An 8862-nucleotide genomic window follows, 5' to 3' on the forward strand; every position below is an offset into this window, starting at 1 on the left:
AAACCAGTGGAAGTGTTGAGTTCAGTAAACATAGTTTAACAGAAACTCAGTGGAAGTGTTGAGTTCAGTAAACATAGTTTAACAGAAACTCAGTGGAAGTGTTGAGTTCAGTAAACATAGTTTAACAGAAACTCAGTGGAAGTGTTGAGTTCAGTAAACATAGTTTAACAGAAACTCAGTGGAAGTGTTGAGTTCAGTAAACATAGTTTAACAGAAACTCAGTGGAAGTGTTGAGTTCAGTAAACATAGTTTAACAGAAACTCAGTGGAAGTGTTGAGTTCAGTAAACATAGTTTAACAGAAACTCAGTGGAAGTGTTGAGTTCAGTAAACATAGTTTAACAGAAACTCAGTGGAAGTGTTGAGTTCAGTAAACATAGTTTAACAGAAACTCAGTGGAAGTGTTGAGTTCAGTAAACATAGTTTAACAGAAACTCAGTGGAAGTGTTGAGTTCAGTAAACATAGTTTAACAGAAACTCAGTGGAAGTGTTGAGTTCAGTAAACATAGTTTAACAGAAACTCAGTGGAAGTGTTGAGTTCAGTAAACATAGTTTAACAGAAACTCAGTGGAAGTGTTGAGTTCAGTAAACATAGTTTAACAGAAACTCAGTGGAAGTGTTGAGTTCAGTAAACATAGTTTAACAGAAACTCAGTGGAAGTGTTGAGTTCAGTAAACATAGTTTAACAGAAACTCAGTGGAAGTGTTGAGTTCAGTAAACATAGTTTAACAGAAACTCAGTGGAAGTGTTGAGTTCAGTAAACATAGTTTAACAGAAACTCAGTGGAAGTGTTGAGTTCAGTAAACATAGTTTAACAGAAACTCAGTGGAAGTGTTGAGTTCAGTAAACATAGTTTAACAGAAACTCAGTGGAAGTGTTGAGTTCAGTAAACATAGTTTAACAGAAACTCAGTGGAAGTGTTGAGTTCAGTAAACATAGTTTAACAGAAACTCAGTGGAAGTTTAACAGAAACTCAGTGGAAGTGTTGAGTTCAGTAAACATAGTTTAACAGAAACTCAGTGGAAGTGTTGAGTTCAGTAAACATAGTTTAAAGAAACTCAGTGGAAGTGTTGAGTTCAGTAAACATAGTTTAACAGAAACTCAGTGGAAGTGTTGAGTTCAGTAAACATAGTTTAACAGAAACTCAGTGGAAGTGTTGAGTTCAGTAAACATAGTTTAACAGAAACTCAGTGGAAGTGTTGAGTTCAGTAAACATAGTTTAACAGAAACTCAGTGGAAGTGTTGAGTTCAGTAAACATAGTTTAACAGAAACTCAGTGGAAGTGTTGAGTTCAGTAAACATAGTTTAACAGAAACTCAGTGGAAGTGTTGAGTTCAGTAAACATAGTTTAACAGAAACTCAGTGGAAGTGTTGAGTTCAGTAAACATAGTTTAACAGAAACTCAGTGGAAGTGTTGAGTTCAGTAAACATAGTTTAACAGAAACTCAGTGGAAGTGTTGAGTTCAGTAAACATAGTTTAACAGAAACTCAGTGGAAGTGTTGAGTTCAGTAAACATAGTTTAACAGAAACTCAGTGGAAGTGTTGAGTTCAGTAAACATAGTTTAACAGAAACTCAGTGGAAGTGTTGAGTTCAGTAAACATAGTTTAACAGAAACTCAGTGGAAGTGTTGAGTTCAGTAAACATAGTTTAACAGAAACTCAGTGGAAGTGTTGAGTTCAGTAAACATAGTTTAACAGAAACTCAGTGGAAGTGTTGAGTTCAGTAAACATAGTTTAACAGAAACTCAGTGGAAGTGTTGAGTTCAGTAAACATAGTTTAACAGAAACTCAGTGGAAGTGTTGAGTTCAGTAAACATAGTTTAACAGAAACTCAGTGGAAGTGTTGAGTTCAGTAAACATAGTTTAACAGAAACTCAGTGGAAGTGTTGAGTTCAGTAAACATAGTTTAACAGAAACTCAGTGGAAGTGTTGAGTTCAGTAAACATAGTTTAACAGAAACTCAGTGGAAGTGTTGAGTTCAGTAAACATAGTTTAACAGAAACTCAGTGGAAGTGTTGAGTTCAGTAAACATAGTTTAACAGAAACTCAGTGGAAGTGTTGAGTTCAGTAAACATAGTTTAACAGAAACTCAGTGGAAGTGTTGAGTTCAGTAAACATAGTTTAACAGAAACTCAGTGGAAGTGTTGAGTTCAGTAAACATAGTTTAACAGAAACTCAGTGGAAGTGTTGAGTTCAGTAAACATAGTTTAACAGAAACTCAGTGGAAGTGTTGAGTTCAGTAAACATAGTTTAACAGAAACTCAGTGGAAGTGTTGAGTTCAGTAAACATAGTTTAACAGAAACTCAGTGGAAGTGTTGAGTTCAGTAAACATAGTTTAACAGAAACTCAGTGGAAGTGTTGAGTTCAGTAAACATAGTTTAACAGAAACTCAGTGGAAGTGTTGAGTTCAGTAAACATAGTTTAACAGAAACTCAGTGGAAGTGTTGAGTTCAGTAAACATAGTTTAACAGAAACTCAGTGGAAGTGTTGAGTTCAGTAAACATAGTTTAACAGAAACTCAGTGGAAGTGTTGAGTTCAGTAAACATAGTTTAACAGAAACTCAGTGGAAGTGTTGAGTTCAGTAAACATAGTTTAACAGAAACTCAGTGGAAGTGTTGAGTTCAGTAAACATAGTTTAACAGAAACTCAGTGGAAGTGTTGAGTTCAGTAAACATAGTTTAACAGAAACTCAGTGGAAGTGTTGAGTTCAGTAAACATAGTTTAACAGAAACTCAGTGGAAGTGTTGAGTTCAGTAAACATAGTTTAACAGAAACTCAGTGGAAGTGTTGAGTTCAGTAAACATAGTTTAACAGAAACTCAGTGGAAGTGTTGAGTTCAGTAAACATAGTTTAACAGAAACTCAGTGGAAGTGTTGAGTTCAGTAAACATAGTTTAACAGAAACTCAGTGGAAGTGTTGAGTTCAGTAAACATAGTTTAACAGAAACTCAGTGGAAGTGTTGAGTTCAGTAAACATAGTTTAACAGAAACTCAGTGGAAGTGTTGAGTTCAGTAAACATAGTTTAACAGAAACTCAGTGGAAGTGTTGAGTTCAGTAAACATAGTTTAACAGAAACTCAGTGGAAGTGTTGAGTTCAGTAAACATAGTTTAACAGAAACTCAGTGGAAGTGTTGAGTTCAGTAAACATAGTTTAACAGAAACTCAGTGGAAGTGTTGAGTTCAGTAAACATAGTTTAACAGAAACTCAGTGGAAGTGTTGAGTTCAGTAAACATAGTTTAACAGAAACTCAGTGGAAGTGTTGAGTTCAGTAAACATAGTTTAACAGAAACTCAGTGGAAGTGTTGAGTTCAGTAAACATAGTTTAACAGAAACTCAGTGGAAGTGTTGAGTTCAGTAAACATAGTTTAACAGAAACTCAGTGGAAGTGTTGAGTTCAGTAAACATAGTTTAACAGAAACTCAGTGGAAGTGTTGAGTTCAGTAAACATAGTTTAACAGAAACTCAGTGGAAGTGTTGAGTTCAGTAAACATAGTTTAACAGAAACTCAGTGGAAGTGTTGAGTTCAGTAAACATAGTTTAACAGAAACTCAGTGGAAGTGTTGAGTTCAGTAAACATAGTTTAACAGAAACTCAGTGGAAGTGTTGAGTTCAGTAAACATAGTTTAACAGAAACTCAGTGGAAGTGTTGAGTTCAGTAAACATAGTTTAACAGAAACTCAGTGGAAGTGTTGAGTTCAGTAAACATAGTTTAACAGAAACTCAGTGGAAGTGTTGAGTTCAGTAAACATAGTTTAACAGAAACTCAGTGGAAGTGTTGAGTTCAGTAAACATAGTTTAACAGAAACTCAGTGGAAGTGTTGAGTTCAGTAAACATAGTTTAACAGAAACTCAGTGGAAGTGTTGAGTTCAGTAAACATAGTTTAACAGAAACTCAGTGGAAGTGTTGAGTTCAGTAAACATAGTTTAACAGAAACTCAGTGGAAGTGTTGAGTTCAGTAAACATAGTTTAACAGAAACTCAGTGGAAGTGTTGAGTTCAGTAAACATAGTTTAACAGAAACTCAGTGGAAGTGTTGAGTTCAGTAAACATAGTTTAACAGAAACTCAGTGGAAGTGTTGAGTTCAGTAAACATAGTTTAACAGAAACTCAGTGGAAGTGTTGAGTTCAGTAAACATTTAACAGAAACTCAGTGGAAGTGTTGAGTTCAGTAAACATAGTTTAACAGAAACTCAGTGGAAGTGTTGAGTTCAGTAAACATAGTTTAACAGAAACTCAGTGGAAGTGTTGAGTTCAGTAAACATAGTTTAACAGAAACTCAGTGGAAGTGTTGAGTTCAGTAAACATAGTTTAACAGAAACTCAGTGGAAGTGTTGAGTTCAGTAAACATAGTTTAACAGAAACTCAGTGGAAGTGTTGAGTTCAGTAAACATAGTTTAACAGAAACTCAGTGGAAGTGTTGAGTTCAGTAAACATAGTTTAACAGAAACTCAGTGGAAGTGTTGAGTTCAGTAAACATAGTTTAACAGAAACTCAGTGGAAGTGTTGAGTTCAGTAAACATAGTTTAACAGAAACTCAGTGGAAGTGTTGAGTTCAGTAAACATAGTTTAACAGAAACTCAGTGGAAGTGTTGAGTTCAGTAAACATAGTTTAACAGAAACTCAGTGGAAGTGTTGAGTTCAGTAAACATAGTTTAACAGAAACTCAGTGGAAGTGTTGAGTTCAGTAAACATAGTTTAACAGAAACTCAGTGGAAGTGTTGAGTTCAGTAAACATAGTTTAACAGAAACTCAGTGGAAGTGTTGAGTTCAGTAAACATAGTTTAACAGAAACTCAGTGGAAGTGTTGAGTTCAGTAAACATAGTTTAACAGAAACTCAGTGGAAGTGTTGAGTTCAGTAAACATAGTTTAACAGAAACTCAGTGGAAGTGTTGAGTTCAGTAAACATAGTTTAACAGAAACTCAGTGGAAGTGTTGAGTTCAGTAAACATAGTTTAACAGAAACTCAGTGGAAGTGTTGAGTTCAGTAAACATAGTTTAACAGAAACTCAGTGGAAGTGTTGAGTTCAGTAAACATAGTTTAACAGAAACTCAGTGGAAGTGTTGAGTTCAGTAAACATAGTTTAACAGAAACTCAGTGGAAGTGTTGAGTTCAGTAAACATAGTTTAACAGAAACTCAGTGGAAGTGTTGAGTTCAGTAAACATAGTTTAACAGAAACTCAGTGGAAGTGTTGAGTTCAGTAAACATAGTTTAACAGAAACTCAGTGGAAGTGTTGAGTTCAGTAAACATAGTTTAACAGAAACTCAGTGGAAGTGTTGAGTTCAGTAAACATAGTTTAACAGAAACTCAGTGGAAGTGTTGAGTTCAGTAAACATAGTTTAACAGAAACTCAGTGGAAGTGTTGAGTTCAGTAAACATAGTTTAACAGAAACTCAGTGGAAGTGTTGAGTTCAGTAAACATAGTTTAACAGAAACTCAGTGGAAGTGTTGAGTTCAGTAAACATAGTTTAACAGAAACTCAGTGGAAGTGTTGAGTTCAGTAAACATAGTTTAACAGAAACTCAGTGGAAGTGTTGAGTTCAGTAAACATAGTTTAACAGAAACTCAGTGGAAGTGTTGAGTTCAGTAAACATAGTTTAACAGAAACTCAGTGGAAGTGTTGAGTTCAGTAAACATAGTTTAACAGAAACTCAGTGGAAGTGTTGAGTTCAGTAAACATAGTTTAACAGAAACTCAGTGGAAGTGTTGAGTTCAGTAAACATAGTTTAACAGAAACTCAGTGGAAGTGTTGAGTTCAGTAAACATAGTTTAACAGAAACTCAGTGGAAGTGTTGAGTTCAGTAAACATAGTTTAACAGAAACTCAGTGGAAGTGTTGAGTTCAGTAAACATAGTTTAACAGAAACTCAGTGGAAGTGTTGAGTTCAGTAAACATAGTTTAACAGAAACTCAGTGGAAGTGTTGAGTTCAGTAAACATAGTTTAACAGAAACTCAGTGGAAGTGTTGAGTTCAGTAAACATAGTTTAACAGAAACTCAGTGGAAGTGTTGAGTTCAGTAAACATAGTTTAACAGAAACTCAGTGGAAGTGTTGAGTTCAGTAAACATAGTTTAACAGAAACTCAGTGGAAGTGTTGAGTTCAGTAAACATAGTTTAACAGAAACTCAGTGGAAGTGTTGAGTTCAGTAAACATAGTTTAACAGAAACTCAGTGGAAGTGTTGAGTTCAGTAAACATAGTTTAACAGAAACTCAGTGGAAGTGTTGAGTTCAGTAAACATAGTTTAACAGAAACTCAGTGGAAGTGTTGAGTTCAGTAAACATAGTTTAACAGAAACTCAGTGGAAGTGTTGAGTTCAGTAAACATAGTTTAACAGAAACTCAGTGGAAGTGTTGAGTTCAGTAAACATAGTTTAACAGAAACTCAGTGGAAGTGTTGAGTTCAGTAAACATAGTTTAACAGAAACTCAGTGGAAGTGTTGAGTTCAGTAAACATAGTTTAACAGAAACTCAGTGGAAGTGTTGAGTTCAGTAAACATAGTTTAACAGAAACTCAGTGGAAGTGTTGAGTTCAGTAAACATAGTTTAACAGAAACTCAGTGGAAGTGTTGAGTTCAGTAAACATAGTTTAACAGAAACTCAGTGGAAGTGTTGAGTTCAGTAAACATAGTTTAACAGAAACTCAGTGGAAGTGTTGAGTTCAGTAAACATAGTTTAACAGAAACTCAGTGGAAGTGTTGAGTTCAGTAAACATAGTTTAACAGAAACTCAGTGGAAGTGTTGAGTTCAGTAAACATAGTTTAACAGAAACTCAGTGGAAGTGTTGAGTTCAGTAAACATAGTTTAACAGAAACTCAGTGGAAGTGTTGAGTTCAGTAAACATAGTTTAACAGAAACTCAGTGGAAGTGTTGAGTTCAGTAAACATAGTTTAACAGAAACTCAGTGGAAGTGTTGAGTTCAGTAAACATAGTTTAACAGAAACTCAGTGGAAGTGTTGAGTTCAGTAAACATAGTTTAACAGAAACTCAGTGGAAGTGTTGAGTTCAGTAAACATAGTTTAACAGAAACTCAGTGGAAGTGTTGAGTTCAGTAAACATAGTTTAACAGAAACTCAGTGGAAGTGTTGAGTTCAGTAAACATAGTTTAACAGAAACTCAGTGGAAGTGTTGAGTTCAGTAAACATAGTTTAACAGAAACTCAGTGGAAGTGTTGAGTTCAGTAAACATAGTTTAACAGAAACTCAGTGGAAGTGTTGAGTTCAGTAAACATAGTTTAACAGAAACTCAGTGGAAGTGTTGAGTTCAGTAAACATAGTTTAACAGAAACTCAGTGGAAGTGTTGAGTTCAGTAAACATAGTTTAACAGAAACTCAGTGGAAGTGTTGAGTTCAGTAAACATAGTTTAACAGAAACTCAGTGGAAGTGTTGAGTTCAGTAAACATAGTTTAACAGAAACTCAGTGGAAGTGTTGAGTTCAGTAAACATAGTTTAACAGAAACTCAGTGGAAGTGTTGAGTTCAGTAAACATAGTTTAACAGAAACTCAGTGGAAGTGTTGAGTTCAGTAAACATAGTTTAACAGAAACTCAGTGGAAGTGTTGAGTTCAGTAAACATAGTTTAACAGAAACTCAGTGGAAGTGTTGAGTTCAGTAAACATAGTTTAACAGAAACTCAGTGGAAGTGTTGAGTTCAGTAAACATAGTTTAACAGAAACTCAGTGGAAGTGTTGAGTTCAGTAAACATAGTTTAACAGAAACTCAGTGGAAGTGTTGAGTTCAGTAAACATAGTTTAACAGAAACTCAGTGGAAGTGTTGAGTTCAGTAGTTTAAAAACAGTAGTGTTGAAGTAAACAGAAACTCAGTGGAAGTGTTGAGTTCAGTAAACATAGTTTAACAGAAACTCAGTGGAAGTGTTGAGTTCAGTAAACATAGTTTAACAGAAACTCAGTGGAAGTGTTGAGTTCAGTAAACATAGTTTAACAGAAACTCAGTGGAAGTGTTGAGTTCAGTAAACATAGTTTAACAGAAACTCAGTGGAAGTGTTGAGTTCAGTAAACAGAAACTCAGTGGAAGTGTTGAGTTCAGTAAACATAGTTTAACAGAAACTCAGTGGAAGTGTTGAGTTCAGTAAACATAGTTTAACAGAAACTCAGTGGAAGTGTTGAGTTCAGTAAACATAGTTTAACAGAAACTCAGTGGAAGTGTTGAGTTCAGTAAACATAGTTTAACAGAAACTCAGTGGAAGTGTTGAGTTCAGTAAACATAGTTTAACAGAAACTCAGTGGAAGTGTTGAGTTCAGTAAACATAGTTTAACAGAAACTCAGTGGAAGTGTTGAGTTCAGTAAACATAAGTGTTGAGTTCACATAGAAAGAAACTCAGTGGAAGTGTTGAGTTCAGTAAACATAGTTTAACAGAAACTCAGTGGAAGTGTTGAGTTCAGTAAACATAGTTTAACAGAAACTCAGTGGAAGTGTTGAGTTCAGTAAACATAGTTTAACAGAAACTCAGTGGAAGTGTTGAGTTCAGTAAACATAGTTTAACAGAAACTCAGTGGAAGTGTTGAGTTCAGTAAACATAGTTTAACAGAAACTCAGTGGAAGTGTTGAGTTCAGTAAACATAGTTTAACAGAAACTCAGTGGAAGTGTTGAGTTCAGTAAACATAGTTTAACAGAAACTCAGTGGAAGTGTTGAGTTCAGTAAACATAGTTTAACAGAAACTCAGTGGAAGTGTTGAGTTCAGTAAACATAGTTTAACAGAAACTCAGTGGAAGTGTTGAGTTCAGTAAACATAGTTTAACAGAAACTCAGTGGAAGTGTTGAGTTCAGTAAACATAGTTTAACAGAAACTCAGTGGAAGTGTTGAGTTCAGTAAACATAGTTTAACAGAAACTCAGTGGA

This window comes from Tachypleus tridentatus, chromosome 3, assembly GCF_004210375.1.
Source record: "Tachypleus tridentatus isolate NWPU-2018 chromosome 3, ASM421037v1, whole genome shotgun sequence".
Lineage (NCBI taxonomy): Eukaryota > Metazoa > Arthropoda > Merostomata > Xiphosura > Limulidae > Tachypleus > Tachypleus tridentatus.